The 24,402-nt window shown below is 52.8% G+C and overlaps 1 protein-coding gene and 1 pseudogene across 2 annotated transcripts in view; one reads left to right on the top strand and one right to left on the bottom strand.

Moving 5' to 3' along the window:
- The window catches only part of FGD3 (FYVE, RhoGEF and PH domain containing 3), a 162,453-nt gene that overhangs the window by 44,232 nt on the left and 93,819 nt on the right, over positions 1-24,402 (top strand). The window contains exon 1 of one of the 2 annotated variants that reach the window (XM_058301468.2): positions 14,167-14,383. The exons of the other annotated variant lie outside the window; for it this stretch is intronic. The gene's annotated coding sequence lies outside the window, so the exon portion shown is untranslated. Of the gene's footprint in view, positions 1-14,166; positions 14,384-24,402 lie in introns of those variants that run through there. 2 annotated transcript variants of the gene reach the window in all.
- LOC139439424 (FYVE, RhoGEF and PH domain-containing protein 6-like) overlaps positions 1-24,402 on the bottom strand; it is a 65,751-nt pseudogene that overhangs the window by 22,686 nt on the left and 18,663 nt on the right.

Below are 24,402 nucleotides of genomic sequence, written 5' to 3'. Positions count from 1 at the left end.
ATGGTGACAACGTTCTGAACATAATTAACACCATTGAATTGTATTCTTGAAAGTGGTTAAGACGGGAAATGTTATGTCGTATGTATCCTACAAAATAGTAATAATAATAAAAACATAGCATGGAAGGGACTGAGAATTCTGGAGTGTGGGTTGTGATTTTTTAAAAGGTCAAATCTGAAGGAAGCGAGGCAGTGCTTTGTAGAAGAAAGACATTTCAGGCCAAGGGAGCAGCTGAAGGGCAGCATGAGGTCTGGGTGGGGGGTGCTGAGGAGGGGTGGAAAGCATTAGCAAGTGAGGGAGGAGAAGCAGCTCAGTCTACCTGTGGGACCTCAGCGCTGCTTCTGTGAGGACTTGGGCTTTTGTCTGAGAGAGCTGGAGCCACGGAAGGTTGTGGGCAGGTGAGAGGTGGGCTGGATGTGAAGTTGTAGGTCCTCTTGCTATAATGGGAAGTGGGCTGTTGGGATGAGGGTGGAGGCAGGGAGGCCAGTAAGGAAGTGAGGATGATAAGCTGAGAGGTGATGGGGGCTTGGACCACAGTAGTGGTTCCAGAGGTAGAGAGGAGATGAATGTGGGATATATATATTTAGTATAATGACGCCTTATATATACATGACCAATAAAAAGACCAACACACCTTTTTATTTTGAAATAATTTCAAACTCAGAGGAAAGTTGTAAAAGTAGTACAGAAACAATACATAGGATTCCAGTGTACCCCTCACCCAGATTTAACAATGATTAGCATTTTGCCACATTTGTTGTCATTTTATCTATCAGTCTATCTTTCTGTCTGGCCATCTCTCTACCTATAGTCTAAACATTTGTGAGTAGATTGCATACATCATGCTCCTCAAACACTTAGCACTTCCAAGCACATTTCCTGAGAACAAGGACACTTAGAGAAGGAACGGGCATGGGCTATATTTGGAAAGTGGAGTATGTTGAGTCTGCTGACCTCTCCATGCCTCAGTTTCTTATATGTGAAAGCCAGATAAAATAGAGCTTCTCCTTGGGGTCATTGTAAGGTAACGGGATAGTGGCTGCTCAGCCCGTGAAATCTGTTTCTGTTGCTATGGCAATTAGAGCCCAGGGAACTTCTCAGTCTCTTGGTCAGTGTTTGCTGAGTGCGCCATGTGCAAGGCGCTGGGTGGCCCATGGTATAGTGACCCATTCTTGCTGGCAGGCAGGAGTCTGCTGCTGGAGGGTAACTGGGTGCTGGGGAGGGCTGTGGGCTCTGACCTTCCTGCACAGCACTGGCTGTGATGGGGAAACACAGACTTCTCCATGGGTGAATTCCCCTCTTATGGAAACTTGAGCCTGCCCTGGGTGCACTCACTGAAGGTCATAACGCTAGAGGCATTCAAGGTCCAAGGATGTAGTGGAACAGAGCCCAAGTTGTGATGGGGGCGCAAACTTGGCACCATTGTGTCCTCCTTGTATGTGCAAGGGGTGACAACAGCAGTCCCCCAGAGAGTCGTTGTGAAGGCTCAGGACAAGGTCTGGGGTGGTAAGAACTTGCACAGTGTAAAGCACTGTTCTCCTGGTTTCTCCTTCTGACCTTCGGGTCAGCATCAGTGTGTCCCCGAGGGACCCCGGTGAGAGTGTGGCAAGGGGAGCTGGAGCTGCTCCTGGAAGTGATATGGAGCTCCGGATCTTGCTGCTAAAGTTAAGAGGAAGGCAAGGCAGTGGTCTCACCTGGGCTTCTAGGTCCCCCGATGGTCATCTTTGCTGGGTAAAGGGAGTTTACCAAATATTTTGCTGCATGCTATTTTCCGAGGGAAAGCTGGCATGGCTTTTATTTAGGAGATTAAAAAAAAAACCCAACCACACTAGAAATTTATTCTCCTAGTTATGAAGGCCAGAAGTCTGAAATTAAGACATTGGCTGGGCCATGCTCCCTCTGAGGTTCCAAGGAAACAATTTGTTCCATGTCACTTTCTTAGCTTCTGGTGGATTTCAGAAGTTATTGGTGTCCCTTGGCTTGTAAATCCATAATTCCAATTTCTTACTCCATCTTCTCATGACCTTCTTCCCTGTGTATGTCTGTGTCCACATTCCTTTCTTCTTACAAGGACAACAGTCATCTTGGGTGTGATGGTTAGGATGGTGTCATCTCGGCCAGGTAATTGCGCCCAGTTGTTTGGTCAAGCAAGCACTGAGCTAACTGTAACACAAGGGCACGTATGGACTTTAGTCACCACTGACTTTCCTGCACAGATAGCTGATTACATATGCATCAATCAGGAGATTGCCATCAGCAGTGAATGATGCCTTTATCCAATCAGTTGAATGCCTTAAAAGGGGAAACGATTCCAGCATTCAGGGAGAATTCCCCAGCTTGTCTTTGGACAGCCAACATCTCCCAGAACTCGTCAAGAACCTTCACTGGACTTTCATTGGAGCTCCTGGTTGCGGCCTGCCTGCGGAACCCGGACTTGTGCATCCCCACGGCTGCGTGAGAGACTCTTATAAAGTAGTAAGAGAGACTCTCTTACTATTGACAGATATCTCTTGTTGATTCTGTTTCCCTAGAGAACCCTGACTGATATATTGAGATAGGGCCCATTCTATATCTAATATGACCTCATCTTAACTAATTACATCTGCAAAGATCCTATTGCCAAATAAGATAACATTCACAAATACTGGGAATGTGGTAGTTTGCAGCTGGATGGATCCCAGAAAATTATGTTCTTAAAGCTAATTATTTCCTGTGGGTGTAAACCTTTTTTAAGTAGGGCCTTTTGATTAGGCTATTTCAGTTAAGGGCCTTTTGTTAGGTTATTTCAGTAAGGCATGGCCCAGTGTGGATCTTAATCCTTTTACTGGAGTCTTTTTTTTTTTTTCACTTTTAAAATTTTTGTTTCTTAAAGATACTTTAGATTACATAAATATTACATTAAAATATAGAGGATTTGTTGGGAGATTTTTGATGACTGATTCAATTTCTTTAAATGTGATTGCGTTAAGTTCTTGTATTTCTTGTAGTGTCAGTGTAGGTCGTGTGGTTTCTAGAAATTTGTTCATTTCATCTAGGTTGTATAGTTTGTTGGTATACAGTTTCTTGTAGTATCCTCTTATGATCCTTTTTATTTCTGTGGAGTCAGTCATAACACCCCCCTTTCATTTCTGTTTTTATTTATTTATATCTTCTTCCATTACCGGTAGTCATAAAGACATTTTTATTTTTTTAGGTACCGGAGCCAGGGATTGAACCCAGAACCTTATATGTGGGAAGCTGGTGCTCAACCACTGAGCCACATCAGCTCCCCTGAGTTGGTTTTTCGTTTGCTTGTTGTTTGTTTTTTGTTTTGGAGGGGCACCGAGAGATAAACACAGGACCTCCCCTGTGGGAAACAGGTGCTCAACAGCTTGAGCCACATCTGTTCCCACTAATGTATTTTATTACTATTTTCTGGAAAGTACTGGGAAATGAACCTGTGACCTCATACATGGGAAGTAGGTGCTCAGACCACTGAGGGTACACTCACTCTCCATCTAATGTGTATGTTTTTGTTTGTTTGTTTGTTTTGCAGTATCGGGGACTGGGGGTTGAACCTGGGACCTTAAATGTGGGAATTTGGTGCTCAACCACTGAGCCACATCAGCTTCCCTGTGTTGGTTTTCTGACTTGTTTTGTTTGTTGTTTGTTTTTGTTTTTTCAGGAGGCACCAGGAATCCAACCTGGGACCTGCCCTGTGGGAGGCAGGTGCTCAACTGCTTGAGCCATATCTGCTCCCCTCTAAGGTGGTTTTTTTTTTCCTAAGATTTATTTATTTCTCTCCCCTTCCCCCTGTTGTCTGCTCTCTGTGTCCATTTGCTGTGTGTTCTTCTATGTCCGCTTGCATTCTTGTCATGCAGCACTGGGAAACTGTGTTGCTTTTTTGTTGTTGTTGCGTCATCTTGCTGTGTCACCTCTAGTATGTGGGGCGCCACTCCTGGGTGGGCTGAGATTTTTTTTCTTGTGGGGAGGCTCTCCTTGTGGGGCACACTCCTTGTGCGTGGGGCACTCCTACGTGGGGGACACCCCTGCTTGGGGGACACTCCTTATGTGGCAACACTGCACACGGGCCAGCTCACCACCGATCAAGGAGGCCCTGGGTTTGAACCTTGGATCTCCCATGTGGTAGGCGGACGCCCTATCCACTGGGCCAAGTCCGCTTCCTGGCCTCCCTCAGGCCCTTCTGCCTGTCCTCTAGCTATTCTTCTTGGAGAGAAGGGAGCCCGGTGTCCTCATCCACCATCCCGGGAAGTGCCCTGGCATGGATTTTAGACCCTTTTCCCAGAACTCCAGCACGGCGGGTGCTGTTCTCATAATCTCATTGTGCGTATAGACTGAAACAAGGCAACAGCTGTGAGCCAGGAGCTGCTCTTGGCGGCTGGCAGCAGCCGAGCGCGGCACTTCCAGCCGCCCGGGCCTTGCGCACACGGTGACCATCAGATGTGAGGTTCCGCTCGGAAGCCACCTGGCCAGGAGCGAGGGGCGGCAGGGCCAGGGCCTGGGGCGCGCGCCGGGGCCTGCAGGGCGGCCGGGAGGGCCCGGCCTGGGCGGGCTCACACCGGAAGGGCCTGTCAGGTGCTCAGGGAGCCGCAGGCGCGGCGGAAGTGAAGCCCGCTTCCCCACGGCAGGAAGGCGGCCCCGGCGGGGCTCACCGTGCCCGGCCTGGGCCGCCGCCACCCGGGCCTGCTGCCCCTCGAGAGCCCTGGGGAGGCCGGGAGGCTCGGCGCTTGCGAGGAGGGGCCTGGCCAGGACCGGAGGGGCGCCTTCCGCACGGGGGACCCGGGTGGGTGCCGGGGAACAGGGGTCCCCACCCGCGAGCCGGCGAGCCAGGGCCTGCCCTGCGTCGGCGCAGACGCCTTCGAGCCGGAGGCAGCAGCCCCCGCGGGAGGCCCCGCGCGCCCTCGGGCAGCACCGCCCCGGTGTGCGTCGGTCCTGCTTTGTTGGGGCGGCGGCTCCTGGCGGCCAGGATGCTTCCTCCGTTCCGTCCACAGCTGTCTTCTGTGCCTGACACAGGTGCGTTTCTTGGTCCCTCGGTTTTCAAGCTACGTTGCTTTGGAGTAACCCCATCTTGTCGTGGCGGAATGTGGGGGCGCGGAGAGTGGGCGCGCGCGTGTGCGCATGCGCGTACACTCCCCCCTACCCTTGGCCGTCTGGACCCTGGGGAGGTGCCGAGGCCGGAGGGCAGGGGGTGCTTGCGGAGGTGCAGGAGACCTGGCGGCGGAGGAGAGCCTGGCGCTGCGGGGGCGGGTGGCTCCCTCCCGAGCAGGGCTAAGCCTTGCGCTGACTTTGCCGACAGATGCGCGCCAGAAGGGTGACCGGACCCGGGGGTGGGGGGGCTCCGGTTGCGGGCAGATGGGTGGCCTTTGGGCGAGCCACTCCCTTCTCCAAACCCTGTTTCTTCACTGATGGGATAGAATTACTAATGCTCACCTCCCTGGGAGTAAATGATACCATGATGGAAGGGCCTGGCTCCGATGAAGCGTTCAAAAATGACTGCTGTTACCTATTCCGTAGATAGATATTTAATAAATAGCTATTATGTATTAAATATAAGTTAAATAATAGATTACTGTAGCAACACATACACAACTCAAAATTTCCCGTTTTAACCCCTTTCAGGTGTGCACTTCAGTGGTGTTAATTGCACTCACAACGTGGTGCCATCACCAACATCCGTTAAGAACTTCTCTTTTGAGGCTGAGTTCCGACCGCCACGTAATACCCGGTCTCTTTTGCAGCCTCGTGGACTGCTTGGGCCTTTCTGAGGAAAGTTGCTGTTTTTTCCTGGGTGGATGGACCCTGAGAGGTCTGACAACACAGCGAGTGGGACTGGTTGGTGAGCCTCGTGGCCACATTTTGCCAAGGAATATTCATCATGTTCTCAATGCATTAGGCTGAGGGCCAGAAGTTTGGAAGATGCCCGGGCAGTTGCCCATTTTTCCCCACCAGGATCAAGGCTGAGTGGTGGTGGGGGCGTGTGGTGGGGGTGGGTGCAAGGGTGTGTGCAAGCGGCACTGTGGAAGTGGGTGCAGGGCAGAGGCGTGGCAGGAAGTTCAGTCGTGCATCTCTTGTTGAAATGTCAAAAGCCCGTGGGCCAACACTGCAAAGGAAAGAAAGCCTGTCCAGCCTTCCGAGGGTAGGGCCCCTTCTGGCTTTTACGCTAGTTGGGAGCAAAAGAAAGTCCTGTTGGCTGGCAGGGGCTTGGTTATTTTTAAACCCAGTAGGCTGGTGTTAGACATGAGAGCGCTTCTGCCATTTTCCTGCTTGCCATGGGAAGATGCACACATCTGCAAACTTCCTGGAAAGAGCACTGGTCTTTGCTGAGGTTTTTGAACCCGGAGGCCGACGCTGGGTCGAAGCCCTTGGGGGTGAGTGCACGTGGTGACCTCTGGCCAGGTCTGCGCATGGGCAACACAAAGGGCGCAGGGTTTCCTAGTGCGGCAGGGATGGGGTGCAGCAGATTTGGGGTGGAATCCCGGCAGTGCTGCAGTGGTAGCTGCCCCACCCGCCCCACGAGAGCTGTGAGGAAGTCTTGCTTTGGGAGTGGTCTGACGTTAGCTTTAGGTTGAAAAGGCCTGGCTTTGGGCTCTTGGCTCAGCCGCCTCCTCGCTGGGGGCCCTTGGCATAATGATGAAGGCTCCCGAGGAGGTCACCTCCAGAAAGACCAGGGCGGATGCTCCGCCACACCAAGTACAGTCCCTTCTTTCCCCGTTTTTATTCATTATACATTTCTTTTTTCATCCCAACGGCAAGAAAGTGCAATTAAGAGAAAAAGAAAAAGAGCCTCCACCTGCAGCCCCACCGCCCACACACTCTGTCCCCTTCTCATTGGCTAAACAGGTTTTTTATGAGGTGGTGATCACTGCCTCCACCCCCCCTCCCCCGAGTGTCCCACATTGCCGCATAACCCTCAGACTTCCTTTAACGGCCACATGACAGTTCATGCCGCAGCTCCTCGGGACCGGGACCGAAAGAGCCTTTAGTGAAACGAGGGCTTTTTCCCTGGACCACAAGCATGTGATTTTATTTGCATGGATTTCCAGAATGCAGCGGAGGCCAGATCAGGACACCCTTAGCGCCGCTCAGCGGGAGCTGTCCTGAGGAGCGGGGAGAGCACGCTGCTTCCTGGGTGCTGCCCCGTTCATCGTGGTGCATGGGGCTGAGAACCGCCTCCCCGCCGCGTGCGTCCACGCTTGACCCCTGTCCTCGGAGGACATACACGTCCCTGAGCGCTGCACCCGAGTGGTGACGGCCTCCCCAGCTGGTCAGCTCTCTGCTTACCTGGGACCTGGGGACTCGGAGTCGCAGGGACAGGACGTAACTTGCCGAGGTGAAGTCGCTAGTGAGGGCGGGGCCGGGATTGGAACCCAGAACTCCTGGCTGTACTGCGCTGGCGAGGAGGCACTGAGTCATGAAAACAAGTCAGAACATGGGTCTGCAGGAGGGAACTCGTCCCTTGGATTTGTAAAGATCCCTGCAAGCTGGAAGGTTTTATGTCCACATACTTTGGGGCAGTGCATGGAAGCCTGGCTTTGGAGTGTCGGTTGCATCCAGTCTGTAAAATGACCGTGTGTGTTAGGAGAGAGCGACAGGGCTGTGGGAGGGTCTGGGGCTCAGTGCCGAGGCGGAGCGAAGTGCCCACCAGAAAAGGGAGGAATTTGCTTAATTGACAGTTTCTACCCATTTCCACCCCTGTCAGGAGGCCCAAGGGGCGGTAGTTGGAGAACCACAGGCGGGAGGGGAACAGAGTTGCATCTGGTAGCTGGGAAGGAATCCCATGATTCCTTCAGCCTGAAGGAATTGGCGTGCGGGGAGAAAGGTTCACATAGCGGTGGGAGACTGTTTACTAAGGGGCAAGTGTGCCATGTGTTGTGGTGAGAAAGACATTCTAAAGCAACAAATACAGTACCTTCCAGTTAAAAAGCAAAGCACAGGGAAGCGGCTGTGGCTCAATCAGATGAGCTCCCGTCTACCACATGGGAGGCCCTGGGTTCGCGTCCCGGGGCCTCCTTGTGAAGGCAGGCTTGCCCGCACGCCGCGCGGAGCACCGCCTGGCCTGCAGACGCCGTGGAGAGGACTCGGCAAGGTGACGCAGCGAAAAGAAGGGAGACAGACAACAACGCAGAAGAGCCCGCAGGGAATGAACACACGGAGAACAGACAGCAAGCAAGCCGCAAGGGGGGAGGGAAAATAAAATAAATAAATGCAGACAACCGGAGAATGTGCAGCGATGGACACAGAGCAGACAGCACGCAAAGAACCGCAGGAGCGGGGGGAGAAGAGCAAAGCGCTTGGGCTCTTAGCTGTATGGACAGCAAGAATGAAGACCATTCAGAAAATGTCAGCGTCACACTGAAGGGATGTCCTCGTAAAAGGCCCCAGAGTAACCCTGCGGACGCAGATCAAGCCATCGATGTAAACTCAGTCTCCTTGGGAAGAAAACGAAGAGGCTTCGGGTTGACAGACGGCGGGGAAAGAGGAAATGGCTCCAGTCTGTGACCTCGGGCGTTGCCTTGGGCTTCTGTTACAGCAGGAGGCTCTGTCTACCCACTCCCCCATCAGTGTCATTTTTCGGGAGAGTGGGTCTTTTATTGAAATCCAAATTTTTGGATGAAAAATATATCTGCAGGGTTCGGGCGAGGCTAGGTGTGGCTCGTTCAGCATCTCAAGCCCAGAAAGATGTGTGAATTTTTGGAGGAAATGACATTGAACTTGGATAAAATTCATTGCTTTGCTCCAACCAGCCACAACAATTAAAAGCAAGGGTATTCATAAAAAACAACAAAGGTATTGAAAAATTTGGACATGGTATCTATGTCTCTGGAAAAGGAACAGTTCAGCCGATGAACGAGATCTGAGAATCGTCCAGCTATGGAAACAAGATGTCAGACCTATTTGTGATATTTATTTATTTATTTTTTAATAAAGATTTATTTTATTTATTTCTCTCCCCTTCCCCCACCCTGCCCCGGTTGCCTGTTCTCTGTGTCCATTTGCTGCGAGTTCTTTTTGTCCGCTTCTGTTGTTGTCAGTGGCACGGGAATCTGTGTCACTTTTTGTTGCGTCATCTTGTTGTGTCAGCTCTCCATGTGTGCAGCGCCATTCCTGGGCAGGCTGCATTTTCTTTCGCACTGGGCAGCTCTCCTGATGGGGCGCACTCCCTGTGCGTGGGGCTCCCCCACGCGGGGTACACCCCTGCGTGGCAGGGCACTCCTTGCGTGCATCAGCACTGAGCATGGGCCAGCTCTACACTGATCAAGGAGGCCTGGGGTTTGAACTGCGGACCTCCAATGTGGTAGACGGACGCCCTAACCACTGGGCCAAGTCCGCTTCCCTATTTGTGATATTTAAAACGCTGTCTTTGCAATGAATGTCTCATGATGATGGAGGAGAATGTTGCTATGGGGGGAGTAGTGGGGTGAGGGGGGTGGGGGGTATATGGGGACCTCATATTTTTTGAATGTAATATTTAAAAAATGAATAAAGAAAAAAAATAAAATGCTGTCTGTCTTAAATATGATTAAAGGTTTGTAGGCTTCAGTAAGTAAATTGCGAAATATCTTAGATGGGAACAGGTGTGACTCAAGCGATTGAGCACCCACCTCCCACACAGGAAGTCTTAAGTTTGGTCCTGGTGCCTCCTGAACAAGCAAAACAAACAAACAAAAATCAGGGAAGCCGACGTGTTTCAGTGGTTAAGTGCCAGCTTCCCAAAAACAAGGTCCCAGGTCCATTCCCCAGCTCCTGGTGCCTTTTATATATATATACATATATATATATATATGCTTCTAAAGGAAAAAAACCAACAACAAAAAAACAAAGCTAAAACAAAGCACATGGAAATACCGGAATGATATCACAGTACCAGCTGGCATTAACTAGAAATTACCATGTGTAGGCCCTTCATCTTAAGTGTTTGTGCATTGGTATTCCCTTGAATGTTTCCAGCTACACAGGAGAGAGGCCCAACTAGTAACTTCTCCATTTCACAGATAGGGAAAGTTTGCAAGGGAAGTGTTGTAGTTGGCTTTGCTGCCAAAAGCAGATACCATAAAATGGGTTGACTTTTTTTTTAAAAAAAGATTTATTTATTTATTTGTTTGTTTGTTTTCCCCCTTCCCCTCTTCCCGCCCTGCTGTTTTTGCTGTCTGTCTGCTCATTTTTCCCTCCTAGGATTCACCAGGATTCGATCCTGGGGCCCTCTGATGGGGAGAGAGGTTCCCTGTCAGTTGTGCCACCACAGTTCCTGGTCTCTCTGCTGTGCTTCGCCTTGACTCTCTTTTCTGATGCATCATCATCTTGCTGTGTGACTCACTTGCGCAGGGCACTGGTTCACCACGCGGCACTCGCACGGGCACTGGCTTGCCGCGCGGGCACGCTTTCTCTTCTTTTTCACCAGGGGGCTCCAGGGATGGAAACCGGGTCCTCCTATATGGTGGATGGAAGCTCTATCATTTGAGCCACATCCGCTTCCCTGGGCTGGCTTTTAACAGTGGGAATTTGTTAGCTTACCAGCTTACAGTTTTGAGGCTGTGAAAATGTTCAAATCCAGGCATCAGCAAAGACCAGCTGCTGGTGACCCCTGGGCTCCTCTGCCACACAGCAAGGCACGTGGCGGCGTGTGCCGGGCTCTCCCTTCTCTTCCGGGCTTCATTGCTTTCCGCTTCTTGCTCTCCTGGCTTTCTCTTTCCCTTTCTCTCTCTGCATTTCATTTTCTTATAAAGGACTCCAGTAAGAGGATTAGGTTAACTGAAGTAACCTAATCAAAATGCCTTACTTAAAGTAGGTTCACACCCACAGGTTAGATTTATTTTTTTATTTTTTTGAGGTACCAGGGTCGGGGATTGAGCCCGGGACCTCTTATGTGGAAAGCCTGTGCTCAATCACTGAGCCACATTGGCTCCCCTGAGTTGTTTTCTCGTTTGTTTTTTGGGGAGGCATGGGGGATTGAACCCCGGGCCTCCCATTGGGAAGCAGCCACGTCTGCTCCCCCATAGCTTTAGGGTGTGTTTGCTTTTCCCATCCGGTTGCACCATCGTCTTTTTGGTGTGCCTCCCCACGCGGTGCGGGGCTGCGCCTCTCCACACTGCCTCACGGCGCAGGTCTGGGACGCCTTTTTTTTTTTTTACTAGAAGGCCTCAGGCATCAAATCTGGATCCCCCCTGTATGATAAACAGGAGTTCAATTGCTTGGGCCCCAGCCGCTTCCCCAGGTTAGCTGTAAGAACTTGATTTTCTGGGGTGCGTGCAGTTTCCAACCACCACAGGAAGCGTGTGCTGAGGTTGGAACCCAGGCCCCTCCCAGAACAAATGCTGTTTTTCTCCCTTTAATTCTTCCCCTTCATTGCCTTTACTTTTAATTTTGCAAGTAATGTAATGGTGCGTTCTCTTCATAAAATATTGTCATGCTACCAGACAGAGAGAAAAAGAGAACCACGAGTGAAGATTTTCTAAGTTTCAAATCCGCTGCATCATCTGGTTGCTTCCCTGACTGAGGGTAGTAACTGCCGTTAGCGTTTATGGATCTTTGGACCTTGCAGAGCTGAAAATGCGATGTGATGTCTTGGTGACACCTTGGGTTGTGGATGAATGGACAAATGGATGGGCAGACTTGTGTCGAGTGTAGAGTGCAAAGGCCCGGGCGCGTCACGCGGGGCTGTGGATCGCAGGCCCGGCTGGTTCCCTCCCCGTCGGCTGTGGGAGCAGCCAGGCCAGCAGGGCCCCCTTCAGCAGCCCACGTCCTCCTCTCCGGGCCAGCTGCTCACTGCCATGTGTCCCTGCAGGACGGAGGTCACCTTAGTAACATTTTAAAAATTCGGTAGCATGGGCTTCCGCTCTCCGGGCAGAATGAAGAAGGCATCTGTCTCCTGGTGCCTCCGTTTCCTTGCCCAAAGCTGTGGGAGACAGTGTCCCCTGCCTTTCAGGTCTGCAGCGCAGACCAAGCTGGTGAATTCAGGTCAGGACCCGGAGCAGTGCCTGGAGGAGAAGCACGTTCATCAGTGCAGGCTTCGATTAGCCAAACCAGCCTCACGGGGCGTGCTCGGACAGGGAGAGGGTGGGCGCGGAGCGCTGTGAGCTGGAGCATGTGAGATGGAGGGCGTGCGTGAGGTGGAGGGTGTGCGAGATGGAGGGCGTGTGCGAGATGGAGGGCGTGCGTGAGAGATGGAGGGCGTGTGCGAGAGGGAGGGCGTGTGCGAGATGGAGGGCGTGTGTGAGATGGAGGGCGTGTGTGTGTGAGATGGAGGGCGTGTGAGAGATGGAGGGCGTGTGTGTGTGAGATGGAGGGTGTGTGTGTGTGTGAGATGGAGGGCGTGTGTGTGAGATGGAGCATGTGAGATGGAGGGCGTGTGTGTGAGATGGAGGGCATGTGCGAGATGGAGGGCGTGCGTGCGAGATGGAGGGCGTGTGCGAGATGGAGGGCGTGTGTGTGTGAGATGGAGGGCGTGCGTGAGAGATGGAGGGCGTGCGTGAGAGATGGAGGGCGTGCGTGTGAGATGGAGGGCGTGTGTGTGAGATGGAGGGCGTGCGAGATGGAGGGCGTACGTGAGAGATGGAGGGCGTGTGCGAGATGGAGGGCATGTGTGTGAGATGGAGGGCGTGCGAGATGGAGGGCGTGTGTGCGAGATGGAGGGCATGCGTGAGAGATGGAGGGCGTGTGTGTGAGATGGAGGGCGTGCGAGATGGAGGGCGTGTGTGTGAGATGAGGGCGTTGTGAGAGATGGAGGGCGTGTGCGAGAGATGGAGGGCGTGAGAGATGGAGGGCGTGTGCAAGGTGGAGGGCGTGTGTGTGAGATGGAGGGCGTGTGCGAGATGTAGGGCGTGTGTGTGCGAGATGGAGAGCGTTTGTGTGAGAGATGGAGGGCGTTTGTGTGTGAGATGGAGGGCGTGTGTGTGTGAGATGGAGGGCGTGTGTGTGAGATGGAGGGCGTGCGTGAGAGATGGAGGGCGTGCATGAGAGATGGAGGGCGTGTGTGTGAGATGGAGGGCGTACGTGAGAGATGGAGGGCGTGTGCGAGATGGAGGGCATGTGTGTGAGATGGAGGGCGTGCGAGATGGAGGGCATGTGTGCGAGATGGAGGGCGTGCATGAGAGATGGAGGGCGTGTGCGAGATGGAGGGCGTGTGTGTGAGATGGAGGGCGTGTGTGAGATGAGGGCGTTGTGAGAGATGGAGGGCGTGTGCGAGAGATGGAGGGCGTTGTGAGAGATGGAGGGCGTGTGTGTGAGATGGAGGGCGTGTGCGAGATGTAAGGCGTGTGTGTGCGAGATGGAGAGCGTTTGTGTGAGAGATGGAGGGCATTTGTGTGTGAGATGGAGGGCGTGTGTGTGTGAGATGGAGAGTGTGCGTGCGAGATGGAGGGCGTGCATGAGAGATGGAGGGCGTGTGTGTGAGATGGAGGGCGTGTGTGTGTGAGATGGAGGGTGTGCGTGCGAGATGGAGGGCGTGCATGAGAGATGGAGGGCGTGTGTGTGAGATGGAGGGCGTGCGAGATGGAGGGCGTGTGTGTGAGATGGAGGGCGTTGTGAGAGATGGAGGGTGTGTGTGTGAGATGGAGGGCGTGTGCAAGATGGAGGGCGTGTGTGTGAGATGGAGGGCGTGTGTGCGAGATGGAGGGCGTGTGTGCGAGATGGAGGGCGTGCATGAGAGATGGAGGGCGTGTGCGAGATGGAGGGCGTGTGTGTGAGATGGAGGGCGTGCGAGATGGAGGGCATGTGTGTGAGATGAGGGCGTTGTGAGAGATGGAGGGCGTGTGCGAGAGATGGAGGGCGTGTGCGAGAGATGGAGGGCGTGTGCGAGAGATGGAGGGCGTGTGTGAGAGATGGAGGGCGTGTGGGAGATGGAGGGCGTGTGTGAAACGCAGGATGTGTGTGTGATGGAGGGTGTGTGATGAGGGTTCGTGTGTGAGATAAGGGCGTGTGCGTGTGTGCGTGGCGCTGAGGTCGTGTGTGGGCAGGGTGTCAAGGACAGGACTCCTGAGTCGCACTGAGCGCTGCCCCCCCCCCACGCTGGAGGCGCCTCCTCCGCCTGCACCCTCCTCTCCCCCTTGCCGCCAGCGCTCCTGCCCCGCCCCCGTTGCCGTGGGGACCGGCGGGCGGCATCCCCGGGCGGGCACCAGCCGGCCCCTCCTCGTGGGCGCTCACCCTGCAAGCTGGCTTTGTCAAAGGCGCAGTGTTTGCCTGCAGCTGTGCGCGAGCCCCGAAACAGAGGGCGGCCGAGGCGCGGGGGGCTGCCTGGGCGTGCCGCCGCCGACCTGCCTTGGCATAGCAGCCTCCGCCCCCAGAGAAGAACTGCCCGCAGGCTCCCCTGCCGGCTCCCGACCCCGGCGGCCCCTTGAGAAAGAGGTCCCAGAACTCCTGCAACTCATCAGGCGGCAGCTGCAGGGAGGTGTGTCTGATGGGTGCCCCCACTCTGCCATGGCTGCGCGCCCGCCTCGGCATCTCTGTGCTTTGGGGAGCCCTTGGCTCTTCTTGTTTTGCCTTTTTTTTTTTTTTTAAGCTGGTACCAGGTATTGATTGAACCCCGACCTCGTACATGACCCCCTTTTTTTTTTCTTGTTTGCTTTTTAATGGCTGTCTTAGCAAGGGAAGGCGGGTGGGTCTGCTGGGGTTTGAAGTGTTGGAGACGTGTTCCCTCGTTTCAGATGGCTGGGAAATCTGTGAGTATCATTTTCCTTGGGTTTCCTTGGGTAGAAAGCCAAAGGGAGGAGGCTGCTTATTTTCCAAGGGGCTGGGGTCCGGCTGGGCCCTTCTTTAGGGATTGAGGAGGTGGTTTCATTGGCCAGGAGTGATCTCAAGTACCCCGTGCGCCTTCCTTAGCTCACCGGGGTCTGCTGATGGGGGACAACTGGCGCCTATCTGCCGTAGAGTCCTGGGGTCCCTGGCTTTCTAACAGAGTCGTCCCAGGAGAGTTCATTAAACAGGAACGTGTATTATGGCATCTGTTGGTACAGTGTGCTGGCTTTGAGGATAGCTGGCTCACTTCCGGACTTTTCCCACCTTCCTTCCACTCGCCCCAGTTCTTTTTAACAGGATGGCAAGGGGCAAAAAGCAGAGTGTGTGCTAAAATAAAACAACACACACACAAACCACCATCGCCTGTGAGGTTGCTATGACAACGGAGACCCAATTTCAGATGTCGGGATTGCCTTTTCATTTTTTTAACCATGACTGCCACTGCCACTAAATGTTTCCCCCAGCTATCGCCTCTTGTAAGGGAGAAAATAAAAGTAGGGAGGGAAGGGGGGCTTTGATGTTGCACGGATGTGTGAGGCCCATTAAGCACCCAGCCCTTTGAATAAATATGGACTAAGGGACTTCTTTTCTTTCTTCTTTTTTTTTTTTTCCTCCCTTAAATAAGAGACTGTAAAATGTGCAGCCACTGGTTTGTGGTTTGTGCCTCTGGGTCCTCTGGGGACACCACATTTTCCCTGGCTCTTGGGTCGTGTTTGTGGTCTTTTAATGCTCTGTATCTGTGATCAGGATGGTTGGATGGCTGAGCTGGTGTAGTTTTCTAAGGTTACAGGGGAACGCCCGGATTATTACCTAAAATCACTTTGAAGGGAAAAGCGTGACTATGTGAGGGCTGTGGCTGTGTAACCCGTGGGGATTCTATGGACTGTGTGTGGGGGTGGGCTGGGATATAATTCGGTGACAATACCAGCAAACCCCAACCCAGTGCCGCTGACACCAGGGTGTTTTCTATTTGTGCAAGAAAGTCCAACATTTCCCAGAATCCCGCCTGCTCCCAGCCAGCCTCTGCCCCTGGCTGCTCTGCTGGGGTGATGGGACGGGCCTGCCCCGCACTGGCTGGCTCTGGACTGAGGGTCAGCCAGAGCTGGTGGCCTATTTCCATTTTTGTGTCTGGTCGCCGTGCCCTTGGGGACGCCTGGGGGTCACCGAGCTGTCCCTGCTGGAAGGTTCCCAGGGCGACTGGGCAGTTGGCATGGGAGGTGGGTGGCTTGTTCCAGGAGGCTCACGGAGAGACCCCATCGGGCAGCACTTGGCCTGGGGGCTGGAAGGGCCTCAGTTTCCCCATCTGCCAAACAGGCTCGCTAGGGTGAGCGCGAATCCCTGACTGGGCGTGTCGTAGGCCTGGTCTGTGCTGGGTGCTGGGAGATGGGCAGGTCCCGAACAGTCAGTGGAGGACACTGGGTGGGAGCAGGGTCTGGCTGCAGCCCTGGGCCCCTGACCGTGTGACCTTGGGGCCCCTCCTCTCGTGGGTGTTTGCGTAAAGGTGCCGAGTGGGTCGGCTTTACAATGGGGATTTATTTGTTTATCCGCTTGCAGTTCTTTGGCAGCGAAAATGCCCAGATCAAGACTTTGTTAGGCGACGATCTCTCTCCCTTCTCTTCCGGCTCTTGTTGCTTCAGCTCCTGGCTACCTCTCTCCTGCCTTCGGTTGATTTCAGCTCCTTTCTCTTGTGGTTTCTCTCTCTACTCCTGTGGCGTTTTCTCTGTGTCTCTCTCTCTATTCATCCCGTTTAAAAAGCACTCCAGTGAGAGGATTAAGACCCACCCATGGTCATGCCCTACTGAAGCGATCTAACCAAAGGGCTCTTGACTGAATCCAATCAAAAGGTCCCACTGTTACTGAATTTCCTCTAGCTTCTTGGCTATGTTGACATAAAAGAATTTAAGGGTGGGTAGGGGCGGTGGGGTTGAATGGGACCTCATATTTTTTGAATGTAATTTTTAAAAAATAAATAAATAATTAAAAAAAAAAGAATATGCTGGGTCAGTTTAGTTAGGCCAGTAGTTCATTAAGAAAGTGAGAGAAGAGATGAGAACTGGAAGAAAAGAACAGGTTGAAGGTTCCCAGGTGTACTTGCCAGTTGGTCCAGGCAGAGAAGGAGCAATTTAGCCTCTGTGCTTGCCTTTTAAACCGTCAGTTGTTCCTCCTGTGCTAATGTTCAGGGGAGCTGTTTGCTGTTTTGATCGATTACCCCACCCGTCAATTCCCCTGGGGTGGGGGACAACGATAGGGCTCCTGAGGATATCTGGGGCATTTCCTTGACCCTGGACAAAATCCCATTCTAAATGGGGCTTCTCAGGGGGTTCTTCCAGCAGCCTTCTGGCGGGGGTCTTTCCCTATGGGGTTCCACGGTCACGCGTTTCTCGGCCATGCTTTTCTGCCAGGTTATTTATTTATTTATTTAAATTTCTTTGTCTTTACTTTTTTTAATGTCACATTCAAAAAATACGAGGTCCCCATATACTCCCCCACCCCCGTCACCCCACATTTGCCAGGTTTTTTAGATTCGCCTTCCTATTCCCTACACTAGCCCGCCTCACCCCCTGCAGCTGGTGAGCGCCTGCGCCCCATGGACGAGGTCCTGGGTTCAGTCCCTGGCACCGAAGGCCCCACCCCCATTAGGTCCACACCCACAGGAACGGATCTTTTCTGGGGTCCCTGCAGTCTCAAGCCATCGCTGGGAATCCTGACCTCGCCCGCCGGGTGGCTGGCAGTGTAGTTACCCACCGAGGGTGCAGCGGACTCCTCCCTCTTGGGGGTGTGTGTGTCCCACACACATCTGCACGGGGCTCTCAGGAGCAGGAATCTGCCCACCCCCCCGGCTGCGAGAGAGCCCGTGCGTGTCCGTGCCCTTTGTCACCCCCACAGCCACCACTTTACCCCTGATGCCGTCCCGGGGCTGCGGCTCAGCCTGGCAGGGTGGGGTGGCTGCGCTCCCCAGGCCGTCGCCAGGAGCCTCCTTTGGGCCGTGTGTGGGTTGGTGCCTGGCCACGGCGCAGCGTCCCCGGGACGCCCTCCAAGCATGAGTCCAGCGGCCTGGTTTGTGTGGAGCAAGAAGCGACGTGCAAACGTTGGCAGCGACGTGCCCTGAATGTGGGGTGCGGTCTGGGCAGCCCTCGTTTCCCTCTCTCTCTCCTGCGTGCCAGAGGTGAGGCTCGGGCTGGGCCGGGTCCCAAGTGTGCAATGGGAGCACACGCTCACCTGCTCACACCTCTTGTCACACCATTCCCTGCCGAGAAACTCTGAGCAGTCCCCGTTACCTAAGGGTTCCAGGGACAGACTCCTTGTGCGTATAAAGGCTCAACGGCCCAGCTGGACAACTACGAATCAGCTCACCAATTGATTAACCAACCAGCTACTTGTCTTCTTGCCTTCCCTTTGTTCCCCCTTTTGACCACATCCTCCTTAATTTCTTCTTCTTCTTTTTTTTTTATCCCCCCCCCCCCCGCCTTGCGGCTTGCTTGCTGTCTGCTCTGTGTCCATTCGCTGTGCATTCTTCTGTGTGTCTGCATTTTATTTTTATTTATTCCCCGCCCCCCCTTGTGCCTTGCTTGTTGTCTGCTCTCTGAGTCCATTCACTGCCCACTCTTCTGTTTTTTTTTTACTTGTCTCCTTTTTTTGCTGCATTACCTTGCTGAGTCGGCACTCCACGGTGCTTGCGGGCCGGTGGCTCTCCGCAGCGTGCGGGTGAGCCTGCCTTCACAGGGAGGTCCCAGGATGTGAACCCAGGGCCTCCCATATGGTAGGCAGGAGCCCAACAGATTGAGCCACAGCTGCTTCCCAATTTCTTCTTTTTTTTAGAAAATTTTTATTGTGGTAGCATATATTCAACATAAAATTTCCTATTGTTTTTTTTCTGCTTTTATTTATTTAATGCTTGTGGAAATATTGTTAACATTGGCCTGAAGTCAATCTATGCTTGCATTTTTCAGTTCCAGTAGCAAACTCTGCATCTTTTTTTTTTTTTTTTTTCTTTTGAGGTACCGGGGACCCAGGATTGAACCTGGGACCTTGTATGTGGGAAGCCAGTGCTCAACCAATGAGCAACATTGGCTCCCCTGAGTTGTTTTTTTCATCTGTTCTACTTATTGTTTGTTTTTGTTTGTTTGTTTTAGGAGGCACCAGGAACCAAACCCGGGACCTCCCATGTGGGAAGCAGGCGCTCAACCACTTGAGCCACATCCGTTCCCCAAAATTTCCCATTTTAACCACTTTGAAGTATACAATTCAGTGGTAATAGTTACACTCACAGTGTTGTTCTACCATCACCTCCACCCTTGACCAAAACTTTTTCATCACCCCAAAGAGAAACTCTTCACCCATTAAGTGTTAACTCCCCTTTCCCCACCTCCCATCCCCCACCCCAGTACTTGTAATCTGTCCGTCTGTATGAATTTGCTTATTCTAGGTATTTCATATAAGCAAAACCACGCAGTATGTGTCCTTTTGTGTCTGGCTTATTTTGCACAATGTCATATCTTCACGGTTCATCCATGCTGTCCCATATATCAGAACTTCATTCCTTTTTTACTGCTGAATAATATTCCACTATGAATATAGCAGATTTTAGTTCTCTCTTCACCTGTTGATGGACATTTGAGTTGCTCCCGCCTCTTGGCAATTGTGAATAATGCTGCTTTGAACATTGGTATACAGATACCTCTTGGAATCTCTGCTTTCTCTTCTTTTGGATAGATACCTAAAAGTGGAATCATATGATAATTCTATACTTAACTTTCTGAGGAACCGTCAAACTGTTTTCCACAGTGGCTGCACCCTCTTACATTCCCACCAACAATACACATGGCTTCCTGCTTTTTTGTATCCTCATCAGCACTAGTTATTTTCTTTTTGTTTCTCATAATGTCCAGTCCTGAGGTCGTGAAGTGGTATCTCTTTGTAGTTTTGCTTTGTGTTTCCCTGATTCCTTCCTTTACTGCTTTCTTTCTTCCCTTCCTTTCTCTCTTGTTTTGTTCCAGAAAGGATTTGGTTCAAAGCTTAAAGGACAAGGGTGAAGATCCAAGATGAATAAAAAGGAAGAGGGCGTTGTTTTTGCCGGACAGCTCCCGTGGGAGGAAAAGGGCACCCATCCCAGTCTCCAGGAGGGTCCCAGCCCCACACAGCTCAGGGGCGCCCCAGGCGCTGCCCTAAGCCCGCCCTCCCCGAGTGGAATTCTGTGGGATTCTGGGCCTGAGCCAAGGCGGCAGAATCTCCGAGAGGAGACAGAGGCGCGCTGGGGGAGAGGGGTGGGGAGCGGGCAGAGGACGGCGCCCCAGATGGCAAGGCCGAATCCGTGCCCCTCCCCCCTCCCGGGACCCCCTGCGAGCTCAGCTCTGGGGGCTGAGGGGGGAAGCTGCAGACTAGAGAGCCTGGGCGGCTTTTGGTCTAAAGAGGAGAATCCCGAGGGAGGTTCTGGGCTTCTGGGGCTGACCGTGCGCCCAGCGCTTCTGTTCTCCACGGTCCCTGGAGGAAACGGGCAGAAACGGCAGGAAGGCGGCAAGAGCGAGCCCGCAACATTTGTCCTTGTCGGAACACCACGCAGGATGGTGTCAGGGCCGGTGGGGCAGTGTAGCACCCCCACCCCCCCGGGGCTGAGAGCCCCCACCCCCGGCTGTATCTTCCCCTGGTTTAGAAAGCTGCTGTGCTAGTGTCTTAATCCAGGCCAGTGCGCTGAAGAGGAAAACCCACTGGCTTTCAAAAAGTTTGTCAATTTTTATTTACCCCCTTCCGCCCCTCCAGATGGTTCTCTCATCTGTCTGCTCGTTTTTTTGCTTTGCCTTCTCCAGGAGGCACCAGAAACCAAACCTGGGATCTTCCAGATGGGAGGCGAGTGCCCAACAGCCACATCCGCGCCCGGCGGGCTGTAGCATCTGCTCGTTTAGGCGTCTGCTTGTTGTGGCAGGTGTGGCATCTGCTTGTCTTCTTGAGGAGGCCCCAGGGCCCGAACCTGGGATCTCCTGTGTGGTAGGCAGGCGCTCAACTGGCTGAGCCACATCTGCCGCCCCTAACGGGCTTTTTCAGGAATTCACACATGGGGCTTTAAAAATGAGAATAGTCGCTACCGTGATATGCTGGACCAGGGAGTAAGTGGGGTGGCCTTTTTTGTTTTCTAGTCATCTGCTACTAGTGATTCTAGTATTGTCTAGCCTATCTTCTCTGGGCAAACTCCCCCCCCCCCCAGTTTCTCTCTTTTAAAGCCGTTTTATTGAGATTTATTCATATACCATACAATCTCTCCAAAGTGAACAATCGATGGCCTTTAGTATCAGTGGCTGGGGAAGGATAGAGGGATGGAGAGGCGACTGATACGGGGTGTGGAGTTTTTCTTCTTGGAGTAATGAAAGTGCTCTAAAATTTCTGGTGGTGATAAAGGCAAAACACTGTGATGAAACTGAAAGCCACTGGGCAAACAATTTGCAGAATATTCCACCGGACAGAGCTGGACTAGGCTAGGCTGTTTGGCACAGGGGGCTTACACCGATCTGGTAGGTCCTAGAATAAGCTGTCAGAATACGCTGTGATGGACTTTGCTCCGCTCCAGGCGGGCGGTTTCTGGACACCGGGAAGTATTGGTGCCTGAAGGAGCACCTGCAGCTGCCGCTGGGGCTGGAAGTGGAATTTGTAACCTTGCCGTTTGCCGCGGGCATGTCCCGGCTCAGGGGGTTCCCGTCACAGGCGGAGACACGCTGTGTCTTGGAGCAGGAGGCTGGCCAGCATGGGGTGAGGGAGGGGTGCCTGTGTGTCTGCAGGAGACCCGAGGCGGGGGTGAGGGGGTGCCGATTCCAGGAGCTGCTGCCTGCTCGCTCCCTGCTGAGAGGGTCTCCCCACCTCCCACCTCCCGTGCCCTACCCCTTGCTGTGTGTGGCCAGACGCCTCGTCTAATATGCAGAGTCTAAGACCTTCAAAGGCAAAAAGGGGCATCTGGACTCCCATCTTCTCCGGGACATGATTTTTTTTTTTACCAACTTGCAAAAAATTTTTTCTGCAGAGCAAACTGTGCTGCCTCAGGAATCATCATGGAAACTGTATGAGAATAAAGCTGAAGCTCCCCCACCCTTTGCCCACCCCTCAATCCTAGAACCCTCCTTAGCCCTGTTTGCACGTGGAATGTGTTGCTCAGGCCCTGTGATGGACACTTAGGCCTCCTTCCCTTTCCCTTTCATTTTCCCTCCCTCCTTCCCTCTTTCCTGTTCTTCTCTCCTCCCTCTCTTCCCTCCCCTTCCCCCTTCCCTCCCCTTCCCTCCCCCTCCCCTCCCCTCCCTCCTCCCTCTCCCCTTCCCTCCCTCTACCCTCTCTCTTTCCCTCTCTTCCCTCCCTCTCCCCTCCCTCTCCCTTCCCCCCTTCCCCCTTCCCTCCCTCTCCCCTCCTTCTCCCCTCGTTCCTCCTTCCTTCCTTAAAGCCGAGCTGCTGTGGCTCTCTTTAGGCGGCCCCAGCACCCCACCACCCTAGAAGAGGAAGCCCTGCAAGCGGCCCCTGCTGTGCCTTTTGCCTAGGCTTGGGGACTCAGGCCCCCAGAAGGGAAGAGTGGGTCCACGTGCTTGCAAAGATGACCCTCGGCAGGATCGGGTGCTAGATCGGGCGCTGTGTCAGTCAGGGTTCTCTAGGGAAACAGAATCAAGAGCAGATATCCGTCCATAGTAAGAGTTTATCAGTCTCTCACGTGACCGTGGGGATGCACACGTCCAGGTTGCGCAGGCAGGCTGCAGCCAGGGGCTGCAGTGAAAGTCCAGTGAAGGCCCTTGACGAGTTCTGGGAGATGCTGGCTGTCCAAAGACCAGCTGGGCAGTTCTCACTCAAGGCTGGAATCTCTTCCCCTTTTAAGGCATTCAACTGATTGGATAAAGCGTCACTCATTGCTGATGGCAATCTCCCTGACTGATGTAATTGTAACGAGCTATCTGTGCTTTACCACTGCAGTAAAGTCAAGGGTGACTAAAGTCCATAAATGCCCTTGTATTACAGTTAGCCCAGTGCTTGCTGGACCAAACAACTGGGCACCGTCTCCTGGCGGAGCTGGCACGTTAGACTAACCATCAGGCACTAACCATCAGGCACTGAGCTCGAAAGGGGGAACGGCGGCCCAGGGCTGTGAGCAGTTCTGGCTGGCGCTGCGCAGCTGCCCCCCAACAATGCGACAAGGTCCTTTATTCAAGCTGCCGGCGAGGGTGCGTGGCCGCACGCGATTGCCTTATTTCTTTCTGTTATCCCTCTACACACTGATTTGTTTTTCTTATGGGAGATTTAAAAAAAAAAAAAGGCACCCAAGCACAGCCCTGTGAAGTATGGACACATCAGCACTCTTTGTTAAAGAAAAGAAATAATTGCTTCCACTTCAGGCTCAAGTGTCATCCTAGCACTCAGCCTGAGAATGTTCTGTAATTATCAGCTCCTTTCTGGAAAGCTTTCAAAACGTCAGGGTTCAAAGCCGGATGGCTTCTCTAGTACAAAGCTAAAGGTTCCTTTTGGTTAAGATGACTAAACCGTCAAATATTTGTAAGGCAATTCAACTGTTCATATATATATATGTGTGTGTGTGTGTGTGTGTGTATAAAGGAAGTAGAGTGAATGGCAGTTAATCAACTATTAACTCACTGCTCACTCCTTAGCATTTTTCAGGCATTTTGCTGTGACCCCACAAAGACCTAATGCCCTTGGGATATTTGCCGGTGGGGTTCAGAGCGATATAGGGATTCCCCAGCTGAGAGTGGCCAAGGTGGATTCACCCTCAGGACTCCTTAATTCCAAATCCCCAGTTTTTCCCACCCCCTCCTACCTGCCTGAGAGGTCTAGATAAAATTAAAGGTGTGGAAAAATGTGGGAAATATTTTCTGCCTTTAAACAAAATGCAATTTCGGTTGAAGACAACTTAGGAAACGTTTGCAAAAGTGCATTTTCAGAAAGTAAAATTACACTCAATGTCCCTTCTTTCTTGGTTTCTTGACCAAATTTTTCCTTCAGGAGATTGAGGAGAGCTAAGTAGAGATTAAATTTTCCATACATAAACAAGCATGGAGACAGTTGGTTTTTATTGTGTAATAACTGGGGGACTGGGAGTTGGAGTGACACAGCTGAGAGGCTTTTATTGCTTTATTTTTAAATAGGTTGTTGATCCCCACCCCATGGCAAACAGAATAATTGTTCTTTGTAGAAGTTTGTGTATTACCAAGTAGCATCCCAGAAACCGGTCACCCAACCTTTCACGCTGCTTCTGGGAAGCCCTTTTTCCTGGGTCTTGGTCTATTTTTAGGTAGCGGGGTCAGGAACATTTGTCTTGGGTCATGAAAGCAGACAAGGGTCCCCTCCCACCCCCCCACCGGCTGGGGAGTAACCGCCCCGTTCCCCATCCTCCCCTGGCCCCAGCCTGTGTGGGTGTCCTTGGCTGGAGCGTGGTCTCTGGAAACGGGGAGGAAAGCTTGCCCACTTCGCAGTTCTGGGCATCTTCGTGGTCCCGGGAAGGATCTGGGGTGTCAAAGAAAGACTGCCCAGGCAATCTTGAACGGGCAAGAGCGCTGCATGCAAAGCTGTGTGCCTAGGGAAGAAGAGGGGCTGCGGGGGTGCAGGGAGGAGGCTCCACTTCCCAGGGAAGGAGCGGTTTGGAGGACGGCATGGGCTGGTGGGAGAGCCCTGGAGAGGACCTCAAGCAGCAGGGAGTGT

The sequence above is a fragment of the Dasypus novemcinctus genome, chromosome 8 (genome assembly GCF_030445035.2).
Source record: "Dasypus novemcinctus isolate mDasNov1 chromosome 8, mDasNov1.1.hap2, whole genome shotgun sequence".
NCBI classification, from domain to species: domain Eukaryota; kingdom Metazoa; phylum Chordata; class Mammalia; order Cingulata; family Dasypodidae; genus Dasypus; species Dasypus novemcinctus.
The sequence above is the reverse complement of the archived record's forward strand: the minus strand, read 5'-3'. Positions and strand labels throughout refer to the sequence as shown.